Source organism: Chinchilla lanigera, unplaced genomic scaffold (genome assembly GCF_000276665.1).
Source record: "Chinchilla lanigera isolate Chin_1 unplaced genomic scaffold, ChiLan1.0 scaffold00009, whole genome shotgun sequence".
NCBI lineage: Eukaryota > Metazoa > Chordata > Mammalia > Rodentia > Chinchillidae > Chinchilla > Chinchilla lanigera.
This window is the reverse complement of record NW_004955410.1, coordinates 10,959,741-10,976,626: the sequence shown is the minus strand read 5'-3', so window position 1 is coordinate 10,976,626 and position 16,886 is coordinate 10,959,741. Positions and strand designations below refer to the sequence as shown.

At 40.4% G+C, this 16,886-nt stretch overlaps 1 long non-coding RNA gene across 1 annotated transcript; it reads left to right on the top strand.

Moving 5' to 3' along the window:
- Positions 1 to 12,452: 12,452 nt before the first annotated feature.
- Positions 12,453 to 16,135, top strand: LOC106147755. Its single transcript, XR_001232699.1, has 3 exons — positions 12,453 to 13,579; positions 14,105 to 14,671; positions 16,033 to 16,135. It is a non-coding gene; the product is annotated as an uncharacterized LOC106147755 (long non-coding RNA).
- Positions 16,136 to 16,886: the final 751 nt, after the last annotated feature.

The window sequence follows — 16,886 nt, the reverse complement described above, 5'->3', positions numbered from 1 at the left end:
TTTGACAGTATTTATTTAAGACAAGTTTGATGAAGGTCATCACAGACAGGGTTAGCAGGTGAGTGACAGTAAAGGAGAAATGCCTTTGCAATGTGCCAAACTGCCAAAAAAATTATCAGCCAAGAATCAAGGAAAAGGTTAAAAACAATGACGAGCAAAGATCCTAAGCAGGCCAGTCTTAGAGGGGAAGCCCAAATGGGAGACAAAAAATATGGAGCATGTCAGAGAAAAGCAACAAATTTATGCTCAACAAAGTGCTGCATATTAGAAAGTTAAGGCTGAGTTTGTGGAGCAAAGGGAACCCTTAGGTGCTGCTGACGAGGTAGAAAAAGGGTGCCTCCTGGGGAAGATTCTGATAGCACCTCGCCCACATCCACTAGGAGCATGTATGAGCACTCTATAATGTATGTGAGGTTGCAGGGAATTGGAAACCCAGGGTCCAGCACCACAGTAGTGAATCACTAATACGTGGCAATGCCCTCTATGAAAACACACTGTAGTTAAAAACAGTAATGCCCTTCTATTACGGTGCTGCAAGTAAACTTTAAAACATTCCGGTAAGCAAACACTGCGAGATACTGAGTTAGATTAGCACAGAACCATCTGGAATAGAAATCACATGGTCTTTAATATGCCTTTTATCTGCAAGTGTTGAAAACAAAAGTCATTGACGTTTCTAAGTAAACTGTATACACCTAGTTTTTTTTTTTAAAAAAAGGATTAAGAATATACTGCCTGTTTATGTCTTTATGGATGGATCTTAAACTAAGTGTGCCCTAGTTCTTGGCGTTGTGCAGAATAGTAAGAGTTTCCCACGACCAGGACCTGATAGCACCCCAAGTTATCACTCCATAGCATTTAGATGTGAAGAAGTGATATCCCTGTACTTGCTTCTTCACATTGTAGAGATGACATGTACCACAAAACCACATAAAATTGGTAAATATGTTGCTTCCACTTTTGTGCATTTGGCTGGGTTTCTGAAAGTTACTAGAAATGATCTGTGAGGTTAAGGATACTTGGAGGATATTTTTCATTTTTGTTGAGTTGTTAATCCTTCAGTTTAGGAGCTAGCAAACCATGGCCAGCAGGCCAAATCTGGCTGGGTGCCCCTTTTTTATATGGCCTGCAAGCTGAGAATGATTTTGTTTTTAATAGTTGTTCTGTAAGTATCTGAGGAATGTCCTTGATTTTGCCTCATGGCCTGCAAAGTCTAAAATATTTACTATCTAACCCTTTACAGGAAGTCTTACAAACCCTCTCTGTATTTCTTCAGCCATCAGACACATTTGCTGAGACTGACAGTGCACCAGGCTCTGTGTCACCAGGTGAGACAGAGCAGGGAACAAGAGGGCCCAGCTCCCTTTTCTCATGTCCTGAAATCCTAGTGGAAGGAGAAACATAACAAAGATAGAGGATGTAATATGACAGATAAGTACTGTGAAAAAAGATAAAACAAAGTAGGCTTGAATGATATAATTTTTACAGAAGGTGTCATTATTGTTTAGATAATAATATAATAGCCCTCCACTCCTATTGCAGTGTAGTAGTCCCAGCTTATCCATGGTTGTCTTAGTCATTTTCTCATTGCTGGGATAAAATATCCAACACTTACAACTTAAGCGAGAAGAGGTTTATTTTGGTTCACAGGTTGAGTCCATGGTACGCTGGTTCCAAGGCAGAAACAAGATGACAGAGAGGCATGGAAGAAGAAATAGTGCTCATCCAGGAAGCACTCAGGAAGCAGAGAGAAGGGAGGTGCTGGGGACAAGAATATGCCCTTCCAGGTCACATTCCTTGGATTCACCTCCAACCAGGCCCCACCTTTTAATAGCGCAGTCAGCTTCTGAATCAATGGATGGATCCACTGATAAGTATAGCACTCCCAAGCATCCAATCATCTTGCAAACCCATGAGACTTTGGGGGACATTTTAGATCTAAACCGTAATAATGGTGATATGTTCTGAGACCACCCAGTGGATGCCTGGAGTCTCAGATAGTACTGAGCCTTTTATATAAGCGCTGTGATACCTTGACAGTAAACCTGTTAACCCACATGACTACTAAATGACTAATGAGTGGGAGTTATATATACAAGGTGGGTACGGCAAACAGAGGGATGATTCATGTCCAAGCCTGGAGTGGGATAGTGGAAGATGTCATCACACTTCTCAGAATGGCTTGCAATTTAAAACGAATGAATTGCTTATTTCTGGAATTTTTCATTTAATATTTTCACCACAGTTGACTCCAGGTAATAGAAACTATAGATCAGGGAGCAACTACTGTATGTAACTTTCACTAAACATCTTGAATTATTTGTTACTCCAACATAAACACTTTGTTTTCTGAGTCGTTCGTTGGTGTTCACACTTTTTCATTGCTGAGACCACACAGATATATAAGTACGCAGCCTTCTCTAGCCTGGCCTAGACTGTGCTAATTCCCACTCTTGTTATAAAACCTCACTTTACCAGTCAGTCTTTACCTATTTTCTTCTTCCACATGCAGATAAGCATTGACTCTTGCCAACTTCGTATTTATCCTTGAATTGTTTTGGTGACTCTTTGCCTTTATGTCTCTTACTTTAACAAATGTTGAAAACCCTTGTTTTATTTGTATTCCACAAGTAAAAGATAGCAGGGAAACTAAATAATACTTACAAAAGTAATATAAACTTTAACATTTTGGAATATAACCTTAGAAATAGCTTTTTGAAAATTATTAAAGCTAACAATCCCCAAACAATATGGAATCATATTTTAGATATTTATCATGCTTTTTTATAACTTAATACATATCATGAATATCTTTCCGTAACGATCAATTGGCTTCTACTATATATTTTTGTTGACTGCTGCATTAGATAAGACGTGCTTTCCACTGTGAAGTGAAGCAAATGAGATTAAAGTGATTCAAGCATGTTAGAAGTGGGGTTTTTTTTGTAGTTTACTTTTGTCTTGTTTGCTCATAAAACAGTAGATCTACAGGTAGGCAATTGCTGGCAATAGTTCAATGAATTGAAGATGTTAAGGTGAGTTCTTTGGCATCTCTTGGCCTTTTCCCTTCATCTTAAAGTAGCTCCTGCAGTTCTATCCATTTTATCCATGACCTAGATAGGAAGGGGGAGACAGAGGCATGCAGTTCTATCCATTTTATCCATGACCTAGATAGGAAGGGGGAGACAGAGGCAAGGAAACATGCTATGGTGGGAATATGGGTAGTGGGCCCCAAAGGGCCATGTATTAAGGGACCGGTCTCCAGGGTGGCACTATTGGAGGTAGTGTAGGCTTTAGGAAGTAGGGCCTAGTAGGAGGTTAAGGTCATCAGAATGCGCCCTTAAAGGAATTAGAGTGACCCTGATCTCTCAGCCTCTGCTTCCTGGCTCCTACTGCAATTTTTCTCTAGCATGAGGTATCCGCCACTCCCATCTGGTGCCCTTACCAGAAGCCCCCAAGTGATGAGGCCACCTTTCTTGACCTGAAACCTTGGAAACTGTGAGTTCTTGACAAATTTATTGCTTCAGGTAATTCACAGCAGTAATACAAAGCTGACTAGTACAAAATTATATTCATTTCCCATTGCTGCTATAACAAATTTAGTGGCTTAACTTGACATAAATTTCTGACAGCAGTTCTACAGGTCAGATATATAAAATCAGTTTCACTAGGGTAAAACCAGGTATTCACAGGGCGGTACTCCTTCTAGAGACTGTCTGGAAAACCTGTTTCTGCTGTGTCCACTTCCAGAGGCTGTCCACATTCTTTGGCTATGGCCCCTTCCTCTGTTCCTCAAGCCAGCAGCATTGATCTTCCTCTCTGCCTCCCGCTCTATTACTGTTTGTTGTTCTCTGCTCCCACGATAGCATTCCATTCCCCTGACTCTGACACCCCACACACACATCCCTCTTCCTACAAGGTTCTTTGTGCTCTTGGAGTGTCCTCCCCCAATGAAGAATCTTAACTTTATCACATCCATAAATTGATATCCATAGGTTCCAGAGATAGGGATGTGAACATCTTAGGTGGAGAAGGAGGGAAGCATTATTCTACCGACCATAGAATCCAGCGTGAACAGGGAATTATTTCTATCAAGAAAATGGAAAACTCTTAGAAATTGCCATCAGATTGGTGCTAATATCTTGTTTCCCAAAGCTACATCATGTGGCCATTCTTATGTGTGTCTGTGTCTGTGTGTGTGGTACTGACCTTGTCCATGCTTGGAAAGCATTCTACATTGAGCTACATCCCCAGGCCTTCCTATTTTAAGACAGGGTCTTACTAAATTGCCCCAGCTGACCTCAAACTTGCAATCTCCCTGCCTCAGCTTCTTGATTACTGTTATGGTTTGTGTCTAGATGTCCCCCCAAAGCCTCATGCAGTCATGGGGCAAGCTTCCAGAGCTTGTGATTGATTCATGGTCCCATGCTGGCATTATGGGTGTGAGTGTTGCACCCTCCCTGGGATGGGTATCCTGCATACAATATAAGGGAGAGAAAGAGGCTTGGCTCTTGCTGCTCCTCCCCTTTTGCTCTTGTTGTTTTTGCTGTGTTTTTGCTGCTTTCTGCCTCCATTATTGCCCTCTACTGTGTGCCACTCTGCCTTGGAGCCAGCCAAGTATAGACTGAAACCTCCACAAACTGTGAGCTAAATAAACCTTTCCTTCCTTAATTTTGGGTGTCGGGTATTTTGTCCCAGCAATCAGAGAAAAGTAACCAAGACAATTACAAACTGAGATTATATAGAAATCCCTCTCCACCAGCTTTGTAGTGGTCCAGTGGAGTTTATATTTGTAATCTCAGTGAAAAGTTATTGGAATTCCAATAAGTAATACCAATCTACCACCTCCAGTGCAACCCACAATGAGGATAAAGAGATAAATACATATCTGTAGTTGTGGGGAACCAAGGGGGTCCTCAGTCCAGTTAGAACAACGGCTAACCAGAACAAAGGCCTCAACCCAGGGCCAAACCTGGGTTTTATTAATACATGAAGAGGGAAATGGCTGGGGGATAGTGAACATGGGAACAGCAGGAAGTACGTGAATGCTGTGAGCTGGGCTACTAGGTAGGAGGTAAGATAGCACCTCTGTAATATGCAGAAAGAAAGAGACACAGATACAGAAAGAATAATCTGCTTGACACAATTTGAGGAAGTATCTTGTGTTTTGGGGTTGGTGCGTCAGTTTTGATGTGTAATCTTCATGCCCTGAGATGTCATGGCCTCTTTCTTGAGGTTCAGTCCAACAGCATGGGGTCATTCGCCTAGCTTATGCATACTAGTTGGAAGCTATAGGCAGGGCATCTCTGACCTATCCAATTGCTTTAAGGACTACACATTTGCACCTTGGTTAGACCCATTTTCATTGCTTAAAGCCAAATGAGGAGATAAAGAAATACCCCAGCCAGCTCTATACATATCAATACACGGAAATAGGGCCAGGGTTAGCCAAAATGGAGACAAATGCTCTCGTTCCATGAGCGCCATCCTGGTGGTCCTGCACAGGGTTACAAGTATGTGCCACCACTCCTTACATGTAGCCATTCTTTAATGGTAACTTTGACCAACTCTAAGAGAGAGCTCTCTCTAGAGCTAAAAATGGCCTGTAAAAATTGCTCTGCTTTGGGCTAAAATGACCTAATGATTATATCCCATCTGGATCAGTCCAGTTGTGGGCTACCCCAGGAGGGGTGTGACCTTGGAGAAGGCAGCACTCTGTGACTTGAGCACACCCTGCAGTGACCCGTAGCTGGAGGTCAACAACAATGGCATTCCCCGATGTAGGGCCATAAGTCCTTGGGCGGGCACAGGAGAAGGGAGTGAATGACACATCATAGTGTTCACAGCAGTTGTGGTTTGAATGCTGAGGGGATATATTCCTGAGCAGCATGGCATATGCTGAGTGATCATGAAATGCAATGAGTGTTTAAGATTATTAAAACTTTATTACAATAGAAGACACACTGGCATTCGTCCCCCTCAAAGTCCTCCCCCTTGCTTCAGGCACATCCCAGCATTCTTGCTGCTCCCTGCAGCAGTTCTGGAAGTCTTCTTTTGTGAGTGTTTTTAGTTGTGTTGTCGTGGCTGTCCTGATGTCCTAAACTGATTCAGAGAGTTTACCTTTCATGCCCATTTTGAGTTTGGGGAACAGCCAGAAGTTGCTCAACACCTTATTCAGTGAATAAAGTGGTTGAGAACATACCCTCATTTTTTATTTGATAGAAACTACTGTAAATATTTAATCAATGGGAGTGATCACAAAATACAGTGAATATTTAAGTTTTAATTTTTTTTTTTTTTTTGTCTTTTTGAGACAGGGTCTCACTATGCAGTTCAGGCTGGCCTTGAGCTCACTTTGTAGACCAGGCTGGCCTCGAACTCACAGTGATTCTCCTGCCTGCCAAGTGCTGGGATTGCAGGTGTGTGCCACCATGCCCAGCTTAAGTTTAAAAACTTATTACAGTAAAAGACACGTTGTCATTAATTCCACTCAGAATACTCCCCATTGCTTCAAGCACACTTATACCATTGTTCTTGGAAATGTGTCTTCTATCATAATGTGTGTCTATCATAATAAGCTTTTAAAAATTTAAATATTTATTTCAAAATGAGTATCTCTATGATCTATAGTCACAGCTGCAGAACACAAGAAGTAAGTGGAGAAATGTACATTGGTGCCCTCCACCAGGTAGACTAGTACCTGGGGAAATAAAATAAGGAAGATAGTAAACACTTGCCATTATCACTAGGCTGCCCCTGATCAGAAATGGCACAATAATGTTACAGAGCATTAAACTGTGAGAAAACTGACCACAACCTGTCCAGGTGCTTGCTGTCTCTATTTCAGACCCGGGTGGTGTGAGTTTTGGACTCATAAGACAATGTGCTGCATCATACTAGCACTGGTGCCACCTGTGGGTCACCCAGCCCAGACCATGAAACCCTGTATCTGCTTAACTTGTGTGGCACTGCCCAGGAAAGCCTGCATGCCTGGTCTCTAGGACCCGAGGAAGTGGTTTATATCACAACACCGTTCTGCAGGCCCTAAATCTGTTGGCCTTTATGCCATGTCAACTCCCTACACAATTCCTTGAGTAAAACAAATGAAAGCAAGGAAGGAGACTATGGTAGCCCAGATGGCTGACAGTAGAAATTCCAGAGTCTGGTCAATTGCTGTACCAACAGATTTGTGCTGCTTGGTGGTCTGCTCTGCATGAACTTCTGACCCTCACTGGGAAATGAGGAGGGCGCCATTTTTAGGGTTTGGTAAGTGTCAGTGCCAGCCTTAAGAAAGGCAAGCATTTCACCCTAATGCTGTTGGTCTGGTGACTGTCTGAGGATCTCCTAGGATTCAGCTCCATGTTTGAATTAGTTTCTAGAAGCACCTGGGCCTCTAACCTTTCCTTATTTGAAGAGTGATAAGGTTATTTGCTGAGATGTTGATGTGTGTTTTCTTCTAAGTAGCATGGAATAAAGAAATATGAATGTCTTTTCCTTGGTCTCCAACCCACCTTCTTCCTCCCTCTACTGCCCTCAAAGGGATGTCAGGGCTTTTAAGGGGCCTTTGTTTTTGAAGAAGTAGGTCCAGGAAGAAAGGAACTTCTCTTGAGTTCTGGGGAATTCTGGGGCAAGAAAAGCAGGAGGTAACATCCACCGATCTGGAAAGCTGGAGAGTGTGTTGGAAGACCAGGGCAGGGTAACTTGTATTTCAGAGAGGGGTGGCCCCTGAATAGTATAATATATCCTGCCCTCTCTCAACACCTCCAAAAAATGACAAGGGGACCCCACACAAACATTTTGATCGGTGTGGCTTCCACATGAAACTGGAGGGCAGAGAGAGACCATGATAATGACTAGGATGGAATTTCCTGCCACGCGAATGGGATGGGGCCTCAGAGCAGATGAAATTGAATTAGGGAAATATAAGAAATATGAAAAGCTTTAAACTGCAGGATATGCAACAAAGCTGATGCTCACTATATATAAAAATAGATTAACATCTTTGCAATGTTGATATCTTAGTGACCTTTATCTTTTGCTATGTCTTTGTCTACCAATTATTATATTCTGGTTTCCAGGAATTTATTAAAATTGAAAGATGTTTTAATCTCTCCCATGAGCATTCATCCAGCTGCATGCTTCCAGCTTTACTTCTATCGTATAAAAGTATTTCCTTTTTGGCGTATATTACATGCGAAGGACCAAGGATAGGAATAGAATCTCCACACCCATCCGTAAGTTTTGGTTTCTGTGACTTCAGTTATGCATGGTATGAAAATACCAATTGGGAAATTCCAGAAGTGAACAATTCATACATTTGAAGTTCATACTCTTCCCAGAAATATGATGAAATCTCAAGCTGCTTGGCTCCATTCAGATCAGGACATGACTCATTCCTTTGTCCTGCTTATCCATGCTGTGTAACTACCCACTGTTAGTCACTTGGGTACTGTCTCAGTGATCTGATTAACTTGTCATGGTACTGAAGTGCTTATGGTCAAGTAATCCATATTTTACTTAGTAGTAGCCCCCAAGTGCAAGAGCTGTGATACAAAGGAGGGACCAGGGCATAAAACTTAAAGGGAAAGATTAATTCTGGTGCTATACGACAGCATTACAGGACATATAAGAAAAACATAGTAAGGACAGGATTCAGTACTCTCCAAGGTTTCGGCATCCATTTAGAGCCATATCACTGGACAATATCTCTATGGATAATGGGGGACAGCTACTACAGGTTTTTCTGAGAGATATACCTATTAAGATACTAACAGTTCCTGAGCTCCTTCTAAAGGCTATCATGTGACAGGAAATGGCAGGAGTCCTGGCAAGGGGAAGTCTAATTAAAATCTACTGTGGATATAGTATCACACTTAGTAATAGTACTCCAGCTCTCTTGTTAAAAGGAGGTGTGATCTAAATATATGGTGACAATATGCAACATAACAATCATTGTTGAATTCCTATCATCTTGTTTGGTGAAACTCTGTATCATTTAGAATTTTTTTGTTTTTATTTTTTATTCTCTTTAATGGTTTGATTAATCTTGCATTCTTACATCTGGTAATCTGACCAACTTCAATGAAGATAAAAATATGTAAAATAACAACCCCTGTTAATGCTTGTCATTTTGTTCTGAAACCCTGTATCATTCTTATCATTTTTGCTTTGTTTTGTTTTTGTCTATGTTGTTGGCATTTTGTTATCCTTTTTCTTCAATTCTCTTTAAAATGAAAAAAAATAAAAAAGAAATAAACAGTAGCATTCTAGGTATTATATCTCCATGTGTAATCATGTGCTTGTGTACACATACAGCGGGCTTCATACCACATGGGCAATTATATGAAATCTTTTCAATTTAACATAATACTGTCGGATATTATACATATTAGTCTTCTAGGTATGCTGTTAAAAGTACACAAACTGCCTAGTTTAAAGAGCAGAAATGTGTTAGGTCACTGTTCTAGAGGTCAGAAGCCCAAGATCAAGGTATCAGCAGGGCTAGTTCCTTCTGAGGGCTGTGAGGGACGTCTGTTCTGTGCCTCTCTCTGGCTTCTGGTGGACTCCCAGCAGCACTCTTTGCCTTCTTTGGCTTGGAGCAGCATAACTCTGCTTATCCCATGACTACCTCCTTGTGTACACACATGCCCTATCTCTTTTTTAAATAAAGACACCAGGCACACTGGATTAGAGATCCACCCTACTTTTAGATGACTTCATATTTACTAAAGGTATCTGCAATTACTTTATTTCTAAATAAAGTCACATACTGGAGTACTGGGAATTAGGACTTCAATATTTGAATTTGAAAGGACACAATTCAAACCCTATAGCCTCCCCCATGGCATCTTTGTGATCTTCATTTTTATTGAAAAGAAAAATTTCATTGTACAGAGATAGCATCATTTATTTAACCAATGATCTATTATTTAATAGTTGTTTCCCTTACTTCCCTACTATAAGCAATGCTGCTGTGAACCTTTTGATGAATCTTAATAAGGTCCTTTCCACGCCAACATGAACAGCTCCATTGTTGCTATCCAACTAAATCCTAATAGCACAAACTCCTGAAAAACACAAGTAATAAAAGCTACCATCTGTTTAATTCCTATCACACATATAGCAAATGCAATTCTTTGTTTAAAACAATGTTCTTCAAATGTCAAAGCAATAATACGTTATGTGGGAAATATGGACAATACTTTGGTACTACTATTTTAAAATTCTGATGGACTCATTCCATGTCTTTTTATATACATCTTACAATGTTAATAATGCAAATCTAGAGTAGAATATACATATAACTTATAAATAAGCAAATATTTGTAATGTGGGCATTTTATCAAAATATTTGCCTTACAAAGATTGTACATTTAGAACATTTGGAGATTGGTAATCTTGAACCTTTGGCCAGAAACAATTTGCCTACAATTTATTTAGTAATCACATGTAATATAAAATTGACCTTTTAACAGATGTCTAAGTGTTCAATATATTACTGTTGGCTCTAGGTACAACGTTGTACAGCAGATCTCCAGAGCTTATTCATCATGCTGGACTAAAACTTTATGGCCTATAATTCTTAATAGTTCAACTGTGAATCAACAGAAAGACCTAGTAGCCTACACACTCCCCAGGTCAGTCCTTCTGCAGCTGGCTTTATGATTCTGTCTTCACCATCACCCCTTGTCAACATGATCCCTTGATTCTTATCTATATGCCTAATCTAAGAATCCATATGGCTAAGAATAGTTTCTTATTTTGGATTCATTGGCAAACCCACAATAAGCAAATGAATAGATGGCTGGTGATTCTGGAGAATAAAAGGGACCAGAAAGAAAATTTGGAAGTTTAGAATGGCAAGTGAACTTTGTTCTCTGACCCATCTGGATCTTCTACAACCATCTCCGGCATGAAAGAAGAGATAATATACAAGCAAGCTGAATAGTTCCTGCTTTTCTGTTTTCTACTTTCAGGAGTCTGCCTCCTAATCTCATCAGCTCACTGAGTAAAGAGACACCCAAAAGCTGACTTTAGAGAACAAACATTTGTCTTGATTTCTCTTTCCGTTTGTATAATTAGAAAGTGCCTGATACCTGCATTTTACAACAAAATGGGAAATAGTATGTCTTTTCTCCCAGGGACAATGCTTAAAACATGTACCTTTTTAAAAAGGAAACTGGATAGATGTTAAAGGTGTGAGGATGGGAGCCCTCATTTCCTGACTGCTCAAAACTAAACTCATTTTGTCAGTCTTCATAAGCTAGAGGAAAACAATTTTGAACCCCAAGTTGCATATTTTTTTAAAAGAAGAGGGATTTGCTTGAATTTTCAAATACAGATTTATATTCAGGGGTTACTTCTAGTTAAATCTTTGCCTCATTGTTTCATGTGCCACGTTGGAATTCCTTGGGGTTTGGGGTTTGGGATTTGGGGTTACATCTATGGAGAGCCATAGATTTGGGAGTTTGGGCATTATTGTTCTTATTTATTATAGAAGAAAAAGTGACCTTTCCATAGAACATAGTTCACTGAGAAGTAGCCTTTACTCTGTAAGTCATGAGTACTTCTAAATGCTGTTTTCCCACTCCAAAGCCACTCTCTATAGTGGCAGCCAGTGGCCCACTGCACGGATAGACTGAAAAGGACAATGTGACTCCTACAACCAAACCGTTGACCTGGCACAGGGTTAAAATCTTGAATGGAGTGTGCAAAGGCATGTCCCAGGCTGTGGCAGTCTGGATCTCACAAATGCTCTTCACCCACCTCAAAGCCATTCTGTTGTAAGGGCCATTCCACAGACAGGCTGAAAAGGAGAATACAATTTCAGTAACCAAACTGTTGACCTGGTGCCCGGTTAGTAGTTTGAATGGACTGCACACTGGTGTGTTTCAAACTGAGGTACTCAGTATTTCCTTGAGGTCTAGTCTGAATTCTTAATATGTCTGTTCTCAAGCTTGATGTGCCGAAGGATAATGTAGTAGTGCTTATTAAAAATGAAAATTCTTTGCCTTCACAGAGAGAGGTGCAGATTTATTAGCTGTGCTGAAGATCTATGAATCTGCATTTTCTGATAAAGCCTCCAGGGTATGCAGATGCATTGAAAACATGCTACAGTTTAACCCACAATGGATTAACATAGCAAACATTTCAGGTGAAAGTAGTAAAATAAAATTTCCAAGTTAAAGATAAAATATTTAAAACAGATTTACAAGATGTATCTAGAATCTTGGCATCCAGTAGAAAGCAGATTTCATTAGAGTACTGGATTAATAAATAAGTATTGATTGATTTACCCCTTAAATGGTGAAAAACATAACTTACAAATATCATTTGGGTTCCTACCATGAGACAGAGAATGACTGAGACAGGAGGATGGTGGTTGAATGCCATTCCTCTCAGTAGGGGAGGCAGATGTTAATCAAGCAATCATGCTAAACAAATATGTAATCACAAATCTAGGTAAGTGCTCTGAAAAAAAATACAACATTCTCTAAAAGTGTACAGTAAAGAAACCTGAGCTACACTGGAGTTGGCAGTGGTCAGCAGAATAAAATTTCCCTACAGAGATGACTTAGGCTGAGAGCTGAACTGAGCTGTCTCAGTGGTATGTAGTGGGTGTACTTGAGGTATGTACGGAGCAGAGGATGTTTTAAAGGGATTACACGTGCAAAGGTCTAAAGAGGAAGAGGTGCTTTCCTGATCAAGAAATGGGAAGAAGGCCAGTGTGGCTGGAGCACAGGAGTTGAAGGGACAGGTGACAGAAAGTACTAGACAAGGAGTCATCGTTTGTGTAATAGCGCTGCTCTTTAGCCTAAAAGCAGTGGAGTAATGTGTATGTGTGTGTGAGTGTGTGTGCGTGTGTGTGTGTGTGTCTGTGTGTGTGTGTCTGTGTGTGTGTGTTTACCCATTCTGGTAGCAGTGTAGACAGATGTTTGGCAGGGTGTACAAAGCAGATGTAGATAAACAGCTTGGAAGTTTTGCAGTGTTGTGAATGAGATTTTATGGCAGCTCAGATTAGAGTAGGGAAGTAGAAATAGTGAAAAGAAAACGGATTCTAGAGATACTCTTGAGGTTTCTAATGGATTTGATGTGGGGAAGAAGTATCACAGGAGATTTCTTAGGTTTCTGGTCTATGTAACTCGATGAATGGTTATGCCTGTAACTAAAATTGGAAACAGTGCAAAAGGCCATACACTGAAAGGAATATCATGAGTTTGTTCTTACATATCTGTGTTTGGGACATCAAAGTGGAGAATTTAGGGAGGCAATTGGAAAAATACATCCAAAACTCACCAAGATATTATGAATTGAAGATGTAAAATAGAATCCTCAATGCCTAGATTATTACTAGGAAAATATTCTGAGTCAAGAGTTCTGAATGAGTAGAGAATTCTCTGTGATGAGTCCTTCGGGAACCCCAAGCAAAAGAAGATGTGCAGAATAAATCTGAAAAGAAGTAAGAAAAAGGATGTGAAAGTCCAGGAGATCATGGTGTCACAGACTCAGTGGGAAGAGGGAAGAATTTCAAGAATGAAGTAGTCACGGCTGCCGATCACCCCCAAGGAGGTCAGGCAAGGTAATGACTGAAAAATGTCCCTTGGCTTATGAAAGTGGATACCACTGCTGAGGTTTGTAAGAGTTGTTTTGGTGGCATTGACAGAAAGAAAAGCCAGACTGAAAGTGAGTGGAAATGAGAAAATGGGGTAATTTCATAGATTATTCCTGGGTTCTCTAAAGATTAGTGCCATTCATTTTGTTTGTTGCCTAATTTCTCTTAAAGCAAGTTGCTCCCCTTTCCTTTAATGTGTCTTGGGCAGTACTTTTATTCTCATCAGCTGCTACTAGTCTTATTTACTAACTTGCAGAGACAATTACTGAAGGAAAAAAAGAACTAGAAAAGAATGTCAAAGACAAAATAAAATAACTTTTCTTAGAGTCTGAAGAGAAATAAAAAGGATTCACAAAGTGATGCCTATAATTAGTAATAATAATAATGAAAATAAGGTAAACTATTAGGAAATGATTAGGGCATGCTTACTATGTGTAAAGCACTTGGTAAAGGATGTTAAGATAACTCACTCACTCCTTACTTCTCCTCTAGGAAGTGGTTATTATTATCCTCGTACTTCACTTGAAGAAAATGGACCCAGAAGAGAGGAATGAACTGCCCAAGTTTGGCTAGATTAAATCACGGTGGAGCTGGGCTCGAATTTGTCAAGGTCTTTAGGTCATGGGAGAGAGCGCTTGAAGGGGATTAAGGGGTCCTAATGCCCTTCTCATTCACTTTTGCTTCCTGGCTGTGAAATCAGTGGGTTGCTTTGCCACAGACTCTCCACCACTGCCATTGGGCGCCTTCATCAGAAGACCAAAGCAATGAGTCTGTTGGAGATAAAGCTCCAAAACTGTGAGCAAAAATGAACCTTTTATTGATAAGCTGATTACCTCAAGTAATGATTTCAGTTGTGGAAAGCTGAGGATGGACATACCAGAAAGTCCCTATGGGCAAACTATTGGCTACTGTTTGTGCTTGAATTACCTTGAGCTCTTGGTACTGTAATTACTGTAAGAATATCAGGAAAACACACCTTTTTCTCCAAAGAAAATCGCTATTAAAGGGCAGAAGATGGTAGATAGCCTCCCAGAGGTAGTAAAGCATACATTCTGTCCGGTAAGTTATCATTCATATTGAAGAAAACTCAATTTATGGACTCTGATGTTTACTTTGGAAGGATTTTCTGCTCTATTTTTTAAGTGAAGAATTGGAATCAAAGTTGATCTTTAACCCCTGCTGTCTCACTTGTGACCCTCAGGCAAATGTACCTTTCAGCTTTTCCCTCTAGCTCCCTTTTCAACCGCTCCAAGGCTCCAGACAGATTTTTAAATTCTGATGTCCCAGACTGAACGTAGTGTTACAAAAGCCTTGTTGGTAGAAATGTGATGGACTGGATAAACAATTATTTTGAATTCTCACAATATGTCAGTTCAACCTGCTATAATGATGTGTTTTGAGTTGTAGAGCTGAGAGGTCAACTCTCACCATATTAAATAGGTTCCTTTTTCTTTCTATGGATTTTCTTTGACACTAAATTGTCATGGTAACAAAATACCAGCACAGCTAAATGTACTTGATAGCTGGGAAAAAGAAACATAAACTACACACAACAAAGCGAACCATGGAAACAGTTTAACTCCACATATCAGAGCTGACATTTAGATACAACAAATCAGTCTACTTGCAGGGTATATATTCTTGTGGAGTGGGCTACAGTAAGTGTAGGAGGATTAATATCTGAATATGTTTTTGCAAGATTAAGAGATAAAGAAATAAGCAAAAAGTCTTCTGGGTTTTATAGTTTCAAAAAGGAGATAAGAACAGATCTCAGAATAGCATAACAATGAAATTGCGTATAAATAATAAGGACCCCCGTTGCCACTTGGAGCTTGCCCTGGGAGCAGAGGGTAATATCCACAAGTCTGAGCTTTCTTGCCCAATCTTCATCCTCTCTCCAGGTCAGGCAGCAGCTGGTGGATGAGATTTCACTAGTTCTTCATCCTTTATTCCTGATGCTGCTTGGGAATATTTCTGGCTATTCACAGTTGCTTTATCAGAGAATAGTGGTCATAGAGACCAAAAGGTCCTTGTAAAATTGTGTCATTCAATTCCTTCATTTTTTATGTTTCCAGTACGTAATGCTTACATTGCTTGTGTGGAGCTGGTACATGTGCCTAGCACATCTTCATTCCTTTTCGTCTCTTTTCCTTTCCCTCCATCTCTTGATCCCCTCCCCATCTGAGAAAGATCTATCTCCTTACTTCCTATTACCTATCTTTTATTTTGTTCTGAACTTATAATTTAGGTTTCTCACATTAAAAAAAAAACATGTAATACTTAAGTTTGTGTTTTTGTTTCGCTTAACATTATGATCACAAGGTGCATCCATTTTCCTACAAAAGACTCAAATTTTTCTTCATGATGAAGTGGAACTCCATTGTGTATAAATGTTATATTTTATTTATCCATTGTGGTAGATGGACAGCTCGTGGTCAACTTGCAATACCCAGCTGAACTTAATAAGAGTGGTGCTGGGTGTGGGAGGCCCACCTGAGGATTGTTGCTAGCAGCATAAGAGGCAGAACTGGAGAAGAAGAAAGGCTGTTGGGAGCTGAAAAAGGCTGTGGGGAGCTGGTAGAAACTGTAAGGAGCTGTTGGTTCTGTTGGAGGAGCTTGTCATGCTGGCTTTCATGATGAACTTGACTGTTTTCATCCTCCAAGGAGCTCAGGACCTTGTTGGCACTGAGGACAGGTTCAGTTCACTTTGGGGAAGCTCTGGTCCTCATTTTGAGAATTGCTTCCTGGCTCTGGAGGTGAAGATGGTGCACTGCCAGTCTCCTGGAGAAGCTTGCTGCATTGGCTTTCCTGATGGGAACTCAGCTGTCTTCACCACTGGAGGAGCTCGGGACTTCACTGTTGCTGGAAATGGTTGTGTACTTTTCGGGGAAGCTCTGGTTCTTACTTTGAGCATTGCTTCCTAGCTCCAGTGTAGATCCCTCAGCCTGCGATCACAGATCCTTCATCACAGACTTTCTAGCTTCCACCACTGACCTTTAGCCCTTCACAGTGCAGATCCATTAAACAAGCCTGCATGAGACATTGTCTTGGGCTCTGAGCCTCCAGCTGGATTGTGGGAGGCATTGTTTGGGCTCTAGGTCTTCAGCTGTACTCATGTAGGACATTATCATGTGATCCAGAACCTCAGCTGATTCTTGGTCTTAGTGTGTGGACAGATTTCCTATACTCTCTTGTACATGTCTTTGGATGACTATTGTAAATAATCTTATAAAATATGTGTCCTGTATTATATTGTTTCACCTTGCAATAAACT